Raw genomic sequence first — 14,371 nt, forward strand, 5'->3', positions numbered from 1 at the left:
ATGTCTAGACTTTAATTCACAGGTCTAGAGCAGCATCTACTATAGTTCTTAATTTGACTTTACTATGTGGATAAACTAAAAATGAATTAGCCGAGGTATGACTTTCGTTAAAATAAAAACGAAAATGAACGTCAAGATTGGTTATCAGGAATTTGATTATTTTTATTAGATGCAAAATACTCAGGTAATTTTTCATAAATACATATCCTTTTTATAATTCATTCATTATATTGTTATAATAAAAAACAGTTTTATATTTTCTTTCTTTACAAGCATTAAGAATATTTAATTTCATAAAAATAACAAAAATATTAATTAAATATTATAAATTCGATACCAAAATAATTACAGGTCTCAAAAGTCATAACTGTATTTTTTTTAAAAAGTGTCCTAACTCCTGTGTCCCTTCCTGGGTGGTGTTCTGCAGAACACCATTTGGAAACCACTGCACTATAATTCTCTAAAAAATATTTTTAATTTATTTAATCTTTCAGGGAAGACACTAGGCTTTCAAAATCCCGGGTCCCTGGGACCCATGACTTTTAAAAAACTGGGTCCTTTTGAAAAAAAATGGGTCCTTTACATAATTTTTTAAACAAATACAGTAGAGAACCATTTTTCCGGTATCCAGAAAACCGGGAAACCAGAAAACCGGGAAAAATTTTGCTCGATTTTCCCACCATTTTAAACTAGAACGAAAAAAGCGGAATTTGGACTCATCCTTGAAGTTGAGTAGAGGAAAATGTAAGGAAGGGGAAAATTTTTTTTCCCCGTTTACCCAGAGAAACGTCATTTCCTCTGTGACCTTGAAGGCAGGGAAGGGAGGAATGTTTTATTTTTTCCTTTAGGCCGTCAATCAAACTCAAGGGTGTGGCATGCTGATTTCGTTTTCTGCTTGATTTACGAGGGGGGTGGGGAAAATGCATTGCATGCATATCAGTGAACAGAAAAAGAAAAGAGAAAAATATATTTATTTGACATCAACTAATAAAAATAAAATCTTTTTCTTTTGAATAAATTCTCATTCTTTGGAAGTGCGGTATCAATTGGTTGCGGTTTTTCTTGGTGTGGAATCACATCTGCAGTAATTAAAAATGTTGTTTTTATCAACAAAAAAAAAATAAAATAAGAGGAGAATTGTTTATTAATTTAAACATAGGATTATTTTATGAAGCAGATTACAGTTTTGTTTTTCTGATTCCACTATGTTTGATTTTTTTTCTTTTCGCGATAAATTTCGCACTCAATAAATTAATTCTTTCTATTCATAAATTTTATCATTAGGTTTTTTTTTTTTTTTTTTGAATTCCGTTTATTTTGCCTTGTTCCGGGTTTTAATATTTATGCTAGTGCCTTTTTTAACTATCGTTTAAATCATTATTTTTATTTCATTGTCTGGCAAAGTCATACTTAAATAATATGTTATTAGCTTTTTAAGATTAAGAAATTAAAAGTAAATAACTAAATGTAGCACACATACTATAATGTATTTTTATTTGAAAGCTTATCTTTTACAATCACGAATAAAATTGGGAAAGCATTCAAAATAAAATAAAAGAGAGAAAAAATCTTTAGTACTCTTGAAAATATTCCTGTACGATGCGACCGCCAGCTATGAATTTTTCGCCAAAATGGAAACCCCCATCTTGGAACAAGTTTTCAGAGCCCAAACAATAGACTAGCTCTCTCTACCCTAATATCTCCTCTAAGTGCTATAATGGTCAACATTTTGAGTCATAGAACTGGTTTCCCACCTGTGTGTCTAACATGTGTTGGTCTAACTCTGGAGACAGGTTTTTTTTTTTTTTTTTATACCGAGGATGCATACCGATTTATTTTTTGCGTCCCAATTTTTCGATTTTATTAAAATGTTTCGATATCAAAGATTAAAAAGTCTGGAAATTTATAAACTTTCTTCAAAAATTTACGCGTCCCGCGGGACGCGTAGCGATCATTTTTTTGCGTCCGATTTCAATTTTTTGCGTATTTTACGCGCTATAGCGCGTAAATGTCTTCCCTGATAGATTTTGCCTGATCTTCAACTATTACAATTTATTTATAATTATAATGATTTCAAAGTCTAGATTCGTCTTGCGATTTAATAATAAAAATTACGGTTTTTGAGAGTTTCTGGAGCTATTTGTATAGAATATTTCTTTTTTCTTCCTAAACTAACAAGAGTTGTGAAATTTTGTTGTTTGCATCTACTCTAATAAATTTTTTTCAACTCTTTAAACAATTTCTAAAACCACTAAATAAGAGCAAAAACGAAATTATTAAAAAAAAAAATGAATAAAAAAGGCTATTCTGAAACTTAATCTTTTTTCCTTTTATAAGAACATAACTTAAACATAAAAGGCCTAAATTTATGGTTAATATTTATACAGTTAAAAAGCTCCACCCTTTGTGAACCACCTATATAATAACCAGAAATTGCATTCTGCTTCTAACAAAAATAAACTTTTTTTTTTTTACTACTATTTAGAAATATATATATTATGGTTTTCTCTTTTTCTTTGACATTTTCTTTTCTTTCAAATTCTTTTGACATTTTATTCTAGAAAAGTCTATTTTGAAGAGAAAGAATTGCATTCATTAGCCTAGAGTTGTCTATTTTATTGGGAGACTGAACTGATAAGTGAAAAATTTTAAAATATTATAATTAATTTAAAGTTTTCACACAAAAACTCAAAACCTTGAAGTTTCTATTAGTAATGAGGTATTAGTTTTTAACTAAAATGTGTACCCAAAATACATTTTAAATTTTTTCTTTTTTTTGTTTCTTTTTTTAAAAAAAAACTTAGAAATTAGGAAGTATTGCTATTTTTTTACAATCTGAAATGTCATGTCCCTTTAATGTAGTAAGATTTGATTTAGAACAGCGGGGTTTATGTATGTCTGTGTTCTTAAAAAATTGGTGGTTAATATACTGAAAAATTTTTTTAACTGTTCAACAACTAAGTTGATTTTAATAAGTTTCATAATTGGCTCAGTTATGATTAATTGATATTTTAAAAATTTTATATGTCATTTCAAATAAGGTTTTAAATTTTAAAATAAAAATTCTTATTGTGTGTAATTTACTTGGTTTGAAATCTTACTTAATGCTAGAAATCTAATTAGGATTTTCCATGTAATATGAGATTCTAACTTTCCTTTTATACTCCGTTGCTAGTTAAGAAAAAACCATTGCTCTATGGGATTTAAGTAATTATCCTTGACTGCATATAGTTCCGTTTTATTTTTGTTATCAAATTATACATAATGCTTACTAAACATTATAAACGTTTTTAAAAGTTAAACTCTTTAGACAAAGATTTAATTTGAGATAAATCTTACGATATACATAGAATTATTAAGAAAAGGTTATAGTTTTGTTGTCTTACTGGAATCTTAGGCTTGGTGACATATTTCAATAAATAAGGAGAACATTTGTCCTTGGAGGGAAAAAAAAACTATGATGTTGTAAGGGTATTAGATTTGGTTGGATCGTTAAAATTGGTGCATTTTACACTGATATGCCCTAAAAAATCAAATGCGAGATAAATAATATTTTACTTTTATTTCGCTGTAGAAGAAAATTCATCTGCAATAAATAATTATTATTATTCCATCGGTTTCTTTAAATGGGAACAGAAGGACTTATATTTGTTATGAGTTTTAGATATCATTTTTAGTAATTCTTTTTGCTTATTAATTGATTATTATTGTTAATAACTTACTAGTTTGTTATCGTGTAGAAAAAAAATAGTGTTTATTCAATAAGTTTTGTTTTCCTCATTATTTAAAAAACAAAGCTGTGCAAAAGAGTTGACGCTGTTGATATAAGCTCATGTATCTTGCATTGACATAAGTTCATGTTTATGCAGAGCTTAGCATCCATGTGGTGTGCACTTAGATGCAAACAGGCTCTCTCCATAGTGATAATGGTTTTTTTCTTAACTTACAACTGAGTATAGTCAAAATCAATTCCATAAATCATAAAGTGATTTTTTGGAAACATTTATCGTCCTCGAACACCATAAGAAATTTTAAGTCTATTTTAGTTTAAATGTTAATCCAATAATATCTATTATTTATCTGAAATCATAACTGAAAACAAATTAGTTCTTGTACTCATTAGTGTGCGCAACTTAATTTTAACCCTATCGCGACGAGTTTTTTTTTTTTTTACAGCAGAACAATTTTGATAGCATAAACTATAAGTAGGGCAGAATTATGTACGGTAGTGCCATCTATGTTCTGTGAATGAAAATACCTTCAAAGATATTGGCAGGACTGGTGGGAAAGTCTCCCATTAGACAGAGAAATGTTTCTGTCCCAAAAGATTATTTTGAAATTTCCTTGGGACGTATGTGTCTCTTTGGGCGCGAAAGGGTTAAGTTCAAATGCACACCATGTTATGTTAATGTATGATTCGGGTGCATTTTTGGGGTAAGTTCTCTCATTTGGAGCTCAGCCCAAGATTTGACACTGCTGTTCGAAAACACGCCAAGAAGTTTAATCTTAAAAGAAGAGTGGCGATATTCCATCCTTCTCTATTTGTTATAGATTGTCTTCAGTTAAAATAAATGTTTAGAAAATAAACTTTTTATTTTAATACAAAATATTTTCCAATGCTGTACTGACTTTATTTCTTATTGTAACGTTTTCATCAAAATAAAAATTTAAATGAAATATGCTTTGAGAAATTGATTGGTGCATTTTAAGCAAAACTATCAAACCAGATTCTGGAAGAATGTTCCCTAAATTTTTAAAACTATTGACTTATATTTCATTATTTTGTAATATTTTAACTTTTCTTAATTTTTTTTTTTTTTTTTTGGTTGAATTATTTAAAATATGGACAAAAGAATTATTAAATAAAGAATAATGTCATAAACTACAAACTGGATAGTTCGTAAATCGCCCGTCGAATAATTTTTCACTTTTAAAAAGTTGAAGGAATTTGGAGTAAACTTCAAAAGCTCTGTATTGCAGAACTCACCCATTATATGAAAATATATCAATTATGTTGCTGCTGGGTGTTTAAATTTGGGCTGATTTATAATTAAAGGTTTTTGTATCTTGTAAATTAATAAAAAAAACTATGTGGTAATTAATGAAAAAGTCAAATTCTTTTTCTCCCAAGTATGTTAAGAAAATTACATAGTTCCAATATTCTTAAATAATCTTAATCAATAAATGTTAACTTGATAAAAATTGGAATGCACCATTTATATTAGGTATCAATCACTTTTATCATTTTTTATTGATGTTCTCTGTGTTATAGAATTACTTTTATGATAAATTAATTGAAAATTTTCCAAGTTTTTTAGTAAAGTTTACTCTAACTCTGAAATAATAATTTAATTTAAAATTTATTGATTTAAAATCCGCTTAATTTAAAAGTCATTTCATTTTTGGCATGTTTTAAATAATTTATCTAAGTATTTTTTAAAATAGCAACTTTTGAGTATTAAATATATTAGCGTTCTAAAATTTCAGTGTAATTTTTAGTAAAGGAAATTACATAATACATATAATCACATATTGTTTTAGTTTTAAAACAGTATCTTCGTATGCTGTGGAATGTATAAAAATGTGATTGACTGATTGATGAAGCCCTCTTGTTTTATTTCTGGTATTGGAAACACTTGTAGTATGGCAGCAAGCTGTAGATTTTTTTTATCTGTTTTATTTATTTTTGTGGGGCTTTAAAAATGCTGAATGAAGAAACAAGTAAGATCAATTTTATTAGAACAACTTAGTTTATAAAAATAACAAGCAATTTATTTTTGTTATTATTTCAGTTGTGTATGAATCTTTGGAAAAAGTACACAAATCACTCATTTCGGAGAACAAATGAATTGAAAGTTGTTTTATTATTTTTGTCATGCAAAACTTCAATCCACTTAAAGCAATTGTATTTAATTGTAAAAAAGAGGGATTATATTTGAATTTATTGTGAAACAAAGCATGATATAAGAAAGAACTATTACATTTAAAAATTCACAAAAAAAAATTTTAAATATATTTTAGAAACATCCTTTTAAGTGTTAGCATCCGAGCATTTTGTGTTGATTTGGAAATTTTTATAGTACTCCTACCCACTTTATATTTGTTAACTATATAACGAATCATAAATTATTTGTAGCACACATATTTAGAAAAGTTCTTTTTTTTTTTTTTTTTTAAATGCATTTCACCTGTTATTTTATTTCACTTTAATTTTATTTATCATAAACAGTATTTCTATTAAATTTAGTTAGTCAACTGTATAATTTTTTTTTTTAATAATTAGTGCTTTGATATTTGTAATCAAAATTTTAAGTTAGTTATGTACAAAGTCAAAATTTTATTTGCAATTTATCTTTTAAGTTTTATTATTTTTTTTTATTTATTCTAAATACACAAAAAAAGGAATCCATTATTGTAGAATTTTTTTATAATAAATAATTAAATATTGTATTCTACTTTTTATATAACTCTAAAAGTTGTCAATCACTTTGTAATATACCATTGATGTAATAATAAATATCTATTGACTGGATTTTTTTTTATATCTATAATGAAAAGTATTTTCTTCTTAATTTCTATATGCATTCAAACATTGCTTAAAATTATAATAATTTATTGACTAATTTTACTTTGTATCAATGATAGACATTTCTGTAAAATTTTGTTATTTAAATTGTACTCCTATCTAAATCTCTGTATTATACCTATTATTCCTTTTGAAAACTTAAGTTTAAAAAGTGCTGTGTATCTAAAGTCAGAATATAAGTGAAAATTTTGTAAATAAAGTACAGGATTCTGAACCAAAGAATGCATTTTGTAATTTTTGCAATTTAAACCATTTTACTCCTACATCATTTCTAGAATTTGTGCAATTCTTAGTTAAACATTTTGTGGGGTCTTTTTAAATGTTCTCCGATTATCCGAGTTAATGTCGACCACGACTAACTTCGATAATCGAAAAACTCGTTTAAAGCGAAGAGAATTAAAAAGGAAAGATAAAGAGTAGGTATAAATGTAATATATTTGACAAATATAAAATTTATACGAGTACACCACATACAATTCAAATTTAAAAGCTTACTTAAAAACACTTTAAAAGCATACTTTACGAGAATTGAGGAGATTTAACTTTAAAAAACTCCTTAATCGTTTTTTGTTTAAAATTACTTCGGCTCTTTTCAGCAGCAATGTTTCGCCATTTTTTCAGGGATAACAGGAAGGCTGGTGTCGCCTCTTGTTCTATAACAGGGGTTTCCAATTGGCGGAGCGGAGGCCGCATCCGGCCCGCGAAAGCCTTTTTTTGTGGCCCGCGAACTGAAATATATTAGTTGTTATTTTTTTGCGGACAATTTTCGTAAAAAATCTATATGAGTTTAAAATACTTTTCTCGTTAATAAAAAACCTAATCTCTTCGTTTCTGTGAAATTTAACATACCAACAGTGCCAAGAAATTTATTTCTCAGGTTTTGCATCCAAGAAAATATTTAATTCAAATACAAAAATAATCGTGTATGTTGCTCTTTTTTATTTCAATTTTTTGTATTTTGTGAATATAATTTAGCATGTGCGTTTCAGAAATTTTCTCGAAGAAATTCTCCGATTTAACTTTTTGAAACCACTCATTTTGGACGAAAATATTTACTCACACATTTGTAAATTTAAAATGTAAATATCTATTCACTGATGGTTGCAGCAGACAAGCCTTAATTTTCGTATTGAATATTTTGTGTGCTACCATGTAAGTTTTAATACCAAACTTTTTAAAGTTTTATATCTTAACAATTACATATCTGCTGCACATTAATTGTTGCACTGCATTGGTGCACATTACAGTTATTGTAGCCCAATTTTTTATTATTTACTTAATATTTTTTTAAATATTATTAATAACAAATATTTTTGAAAATCTTCTTATTTTAATTTGTAACTCAATACTTTTGTTTTGTACAACTTGGTGAAAGACTGACAGTAATATTTAATGTTCCTTCAAACATAAAAGAGTCCTACATAAAATTTTGATAAAGTTGCGGCCCGCCATTTGATTTGTGTCTTTAATTGTGGCCCCGGCCTCTTGTAAGTTGGAAAGCCCTGTTCTATAATATTCAATAGCATTTTCGAGTCCATCTGTATGAGAGATTTTGAAATGTTGATTTTCATCTTTGCTAGATTCATTAACGATAATTAAGTGTTGTCCGTCAGCGTGTTTTCGTGAGTGTTTGTAAGATAAAATTCAGAACTTTTTTTTTGGCGGTAATTTTAACAATAAACTAGAACAAACAAAAAAATCCTTGTAATATTTTATAGCTCAGTTAAGGTGAAAACTCGGATAATCGGGACTCTACTGTGTATGTATATATATAAAAAAAACTTTTTAATAAATTGCAGTTCTAAGTCGTTCCTTCCTGTCAGAATTTTTTACCTCATTCGCTACCATGATACCTTATCCAGGGCTCCTAGTTTTCCTGATTAAAAATATTTTGTCCTGTTTTTTCTGAATGATATGATCTTTGGAACATTTCATTTTCCATGAATACAAAAGCGGATTTTAAAAGAATCGATTTGAAAGATTAGGATTTCTAATCCAGTGTCTTTTTATTTTAATAATTAATGATAGTAAAAATCTAAATTTGATAGTACTACTAAATTATAATTGTGTGAGATATAATATAAAAACAAATGTGGAGGACTAAATTATTGTATAAGGAAAAGAATAAACTTTAAATTAGAAAGACTATTTTCATGATGGTATTTCAAACTTGGATTTATTTATTTTTTATTAAAAATTTTTGTCATCTATTGAAGTATTTTTAATCCGTCTTAAGGTTTATCTATTTTAGATAGATACGTGTCGCACGAGACCGAGTAACATAAGTTTTTTTTTTCTTTTTGTTTGATTTCTCTATTCTGACACCAGATGTAGTTTTTAACTCTCTCTGATTGTTTTTCATTGAATACACTATAACAGTTGCATTTGGAGCACTATAACCACTTTCCTCTCCTGTAGTAATTTTTTTACATATAGCCGAATCATGATTTTCCCATGATATAGATGTCGGCGTATGAAAGTTTAATAAGAATTTTAAACAGGATGAATGTATTGTGAATTTCAGAGTTGCATTTTTATAAATAAAGATTTAATTCGTCGCAAAAACATAATTTCCAGAAAGAGTAAAGATGAATAATTGTTTTAAAATTTGAAATATTGGATTTTTCAAGGAGAAAAGAGCTTTTGTTTCTGTTATAAGTTTTTAATATAAATTAAAAATATCAAAATAGATGTTTTATGAAATGTGTTTATTTTTGAATACTGCTTTTCAAGGACTTTTATCTGTTTCCACCTATTTTTCATAGAATGATTACCCTATTAGAAATAGAAAAAATAATCAATTTCGCTTAGTTAAATTTATTCTTTCTATCTTTTCGTATGTTTCTTCAAATAAAAACTTTTCGGTAACTTCCGATATAAAAGCTTAAAATCTAGGGCTGCATTAATATAAGGAGAAAAAAAAAACTTGACTTTTAAACTTTATTTTTATGTATAATTTCTTTGCAACCATATTTCAATGAAATATTTTAACTTTAAAATAACTTATTTTATTTGTTTATTAACTTTATTTTTACTTTTTTCAATATTTTAATTTTTCTGCAAGTTAACTCAAATATTTTAATTTCTCATATATTACGTAAAAGAATTTAAATCAGAACCGATTTTCAGTTGTCAATCTGCAACTTTGTTTAATTACTGTATGTTTATTACTTTATTGATCGAAGACAAATTTGTTTTATTTTCTTAATCATATGTTTAGGGTTACTGCTTTTGTAAAATTTAGTATCTTTTTATTTTTTAATTATAGTAACACGATTGATTCCTCTGACATTTTAAATATGATACGGCTTTCGGTATAAAAAGACAAGATACAAGAAATTAAAAATTTGCAAGCTTATTTTGGAAGTATAATTATGTAAAAAAAAAATTCTTGATATAGATTTTACAACATTTTTAATAATCTTGATATTTCTATGCCTTTTTACTATTTCTAAAAAAAATTACGTTTAGAGGTTTTATTGTTGCAATGACGATTTTTCTCCTCGTTGTACACCATAGTAACTGATTTTTTTAAGAATCTGAATTGAGTTTTTCACCATTAAATAAATAAACAATACAAAAAGAATAAAATAAATATAGTATTTATATCAATAAGAAAGAAAGAAGGGGTGGAGGAGAAATGACCTTGCTTAAACAACTCCAGCGGCTTCTTCCAAGGGTTTTTTTTTTTTTTTAATTTATTATTTTTTTTTCTTCTCTTCTTGGTTTTCCAATCTATATATAGAAGCCCAACACTGTGCGATATGTTATTCCAAAAACACTTTTTTATCTTAACAAACTTTGCTATAAATAGATTCTCTTTACTTATGAATATAAACGCTTGTCTTTGGAGGTGTTGATCTGTTCATTTGTAACTATTACAGAAAATATCGTGACTAGAAAAAAATGAGGGGGGAGGCATGTGTGTTGCATGTGCCCGCCCTTTCAAGCATCAAGAATTTAATTTCGGAGAGGGGTTGATTCAAATTTCATACATTTATCTATTTATATAATAAGTAGTAAGGGAGAATAATGTAATTAATTTGTAGTTAAAGGAGAATAATGTAATTAATTTGTAGTAAAGAAGAATAATGTGTGGAAATAATATAGTTATACAACAAATTCAGAGAACCAAATGTGGCGAATGTTATTTAAAAAAAATTTTTTTTTATAACCGTCGTTGAACAGCCGACTCAATTTTATGGATTTACGACTACTTATGTTCAACTCCGTAGCCTTGTAATTTTGAACCCAATCCAGAAGACAAGGAAACTCCTGGATCGAGTATTGGGAGAAATTTGCCTTCGTGGAGAACTTTTTGATGGAGCTAACCCGCATTTACGTTACATGGAGAGGAAGACCACGAGAACCTACTTCGATTAACCTGACGGCAAGGGGACTCTTACTCATGATCCGTCTACTACTGAGGATATTTCACGTCAGCACTGTGGTCGGTGCAAGCTGGAGGCAGAATTCGTATCGACTGGGATTCGAACCCGGTGCGCCGCATTGGAAGGTGAATACTCTAATTCTGAGCCATCGCGGCTCTATTAAAATTGTTTGGTCATATCTATAAATATGATAATTGCTTGTCATCTATATAAATATGATAATTGCTTGTCATATATATAAATATGATAATTGCTTGTCATATATATAAATATGATAATTGCTTGTCATATTTATAAATAATGAGGATAAGAAACTCAACCTTCTTACAAGGCAGACGATAAAAGAGGTAGACCTCGTACAAGATGTAACTTGATTAAAGCACTTAATTCACTTCAAAAATATACTGACTTGAAATAACAGTCGACATGTTTCAAGCTTCTTGAAAATCGGCACACGTTTTCAAGACTTCACGTTTTATATTTCAAATCACTTTTATTTCTTCTCATTCACGTTTGGCAAGTCTTAAAAATGGATGCCTATTTTTGTGCGTTTAAAACATGTCAACTGTGATGCCCAATCGATATATTTTTGAAGCGAATGAAGTTTTTTTTATCTAGTAATATCTTACCGTTGAAGTTTCTTGGAATTATTTATTTAATTCGCGTTCATGATGGTAAGATAATATGGAAAAGTGTTTTAGCAGTATAGAAAGAAAGTATTGGAACTAGAAAAATAGTAGTGTTTGATAAACCAAGAAGAATAAAGCTGCTGGCCATGGCTGGAAAACGAAGATTCCTCTAAGAGCTATTTTTAGTTAAAATCGCCTTATATGTATGTATTTATTCCTTCTATTTGATTTTTCAGCTGAATATTGGAACCCTCATATACAACTACATTTTAATCAATGTATTCATTATCGTAAACATATTTTTTATTTTAGCTTTGAGATAATTATTCAATAAATTTACGGATTATATTATTCTTAAATATAGCTTATTTAATATTTATTCTCTTAATCCTTTGGCACAAATGGGACACCGGTGTCTCTTTGCGCTCTAATTACAAGCAAAAGCATATTTTGGTATATTTTTTGCTTATAAAAAAACAGTCTAACTCTAATAGTTACTAGAAAAATCTGTTAGATAATTAAAACTATATTTGTACTAAAATATAAAATCCACAAAAAAAGCAGTTTGAAAAATTGTTTTTCATTCATATTCAAAAATTTATCAATAATTGATTTTGTAAATTAAAGATATTTCAATGATGAATTACTGTTTCTCTTAGATCTAAATAAGGGCAAATTTTAAAAATTATTGTTTGGAAGTGAGTAGTGTTTGAAAGATTTTACCTTTAGCTCAGAAAAAGATACCGGTTCATGTTGTATTTCATAACCATAAATTTTTAAAATGCTAAATATAATATTTTTCACTTATTTTGCCTTAAATTAATACGAAATAAAGAAAATATTATAAAAAATATATTCATCAAAAATTCTGCTTCAAAGGTTTAAGATATTTTGATCAGAGGAGTATAAAGATTTTCAAGTTTCATGTTATTCAATTCGTTAAATGATAGGAAGATCAAACAATATTGTATACTAAGGTATTCAAAAATTATTACTCGTAAAGATATCTTAATTTCATTAAAAATATTGATGACGCATGATGTCTGCTACCATTTACTGATAATTTAAGGAAAAAAATGTAGTGCGTGGAGTCCCTCCGCGCGGTAGGAGTGAAACTTCGTAATGTGGAAATGAAAATAGGAAGGGGCAGAAATTGATTTTTAGCGAAATCATATTGTTTCTTTAAGACAAACTTTATTAACATTGCTTACAATTCGCAATTGATCGCATCTTTTAATTATCATTTTCGAGTGGAGAAATATCCAAATCTATAACACTTACAATGGGATTATGATAAAGTAAGATACGAAATGTTTGAGTTCTATTTTTTCAATATTTCTTGCAAAATCTGCATCAATGGTAGTTCCCCCTGTTGGATCATTCCTACCATTTATCATTTCCAATCCAAATTTGTCTTTAAGGAAGGTTAATAATGTTTCAGGTAACGAGAAATTCACATTAAAATCTCGTGCAAGGATCACAGGCTGCTCGTTGCCATGGTAGCGTTAAACGTTTAACGCAACCTTGTTGGAAGTCGCATTAGAAGCTTCACTTCAAAAAATGAAAAGTTTTGTTTTAATAAATGAGGGTAACAGTAAAGGTTAGCGTGGGGTCAAGAAGAGAGATCAACACTGGGGAGCTATTTTGTGTGTACGTAGATTTGATCATTTCTCATCGAGTTTCTTTGTAGTTAAAAACACAGAATTTATTTTTCAGTTCGTATAGGCCTCAAAGTGTAACATACAACAGTTAAAATTATGAAATTTTCCTAAACTTTCTCACCAAAATAATAATACATAAATGAATGGTCATAAAAATCAAATTAATTTTAGGCAATAAATCAAATGATTTTTTTTTCTTCATAAATCTATCTGGAAAATATGTTAGCATACATTATTTGAGAAAAATAATCCTATAAAATGGGGGTTATTGAAATGTTGTTAGTGTCTTTTAGTCTTCTTACAGTACTGGTAATTACTTATACTATTGTCTTAAAAAGTGTTAGTCTTGGCAGAATTCGTTTCTATCTTTTTCACTCTCTCTCTCTCTCTTCCTATTGAGTATTAATAATTGGGGTCTTGTGAAATTTGTAGCAGCAACTGTTCTAAGTATTTAAGAACATTTACCTTTTATGTCATGAACCTTAAAATGAACTTTCAATTAATCGCAACAGTCGCACAACAAATGCATCTCTTTGTTTTCCGCTTTCGTAAGCACGGAAGAGTGCGAGCTAAATATATAACGAAGCAGTCTTTGTCTTTTCTCTCTTTAAAACTAAGTTTATAAAAACAAATACGCATTAAATTCCTGCGACGCTTTTAAAAAGAAAAGAAAAATAATACGTCTGAAAGCTGAACTCTTTAAGTTGCCTAATATTTCAGAATTATAATTAAATTAAATAAAAAAATATATGGTTACGTTTTAGCATGGCAGACCAAAAAGCTACCCTAAACTAAATCATTTCTTGTGGTAGAATACCATAGTGGAAAATATCGAAAAATCTATTTTCGTTTCTTTTTTCTGCCAATCCGGCTGAAGGCTCGAAATTTAAATGCCATTTTCTCAAACTAGCATACCTGTCAATTCTTTCTATTCCAATTGGATTCATTGAAAATTTATCAGCCTGCAGAAAACTCAGAAACTAAAATCTGATGGCTTCAATTCGAAAGGAAGTATATTTTTGAAAGATAAAATGCATGTTCGGATCATTCGAGTTGAATATCATCCAGTTAAAAAAAGTTTCAGGAGCACTGCAACTTTGAAAT

This window comes from Parasteatoda tepidariorum, chromosome 7 (genome assembly GCF_982258835.1).
Source record: "Parasteatoda tepidariorum strain Cologne lab strain chromosome 7, Ptep-v5.0, whole genome shotgun sequence".
NCBI classification, from domain to species: domain Eukaryota; kingdom Metazoa; phylum Arthropoda; class Arachnida; order Araneae; family Theridiidae; genus Parasteatoda; species Parasteatoda tepidariorum.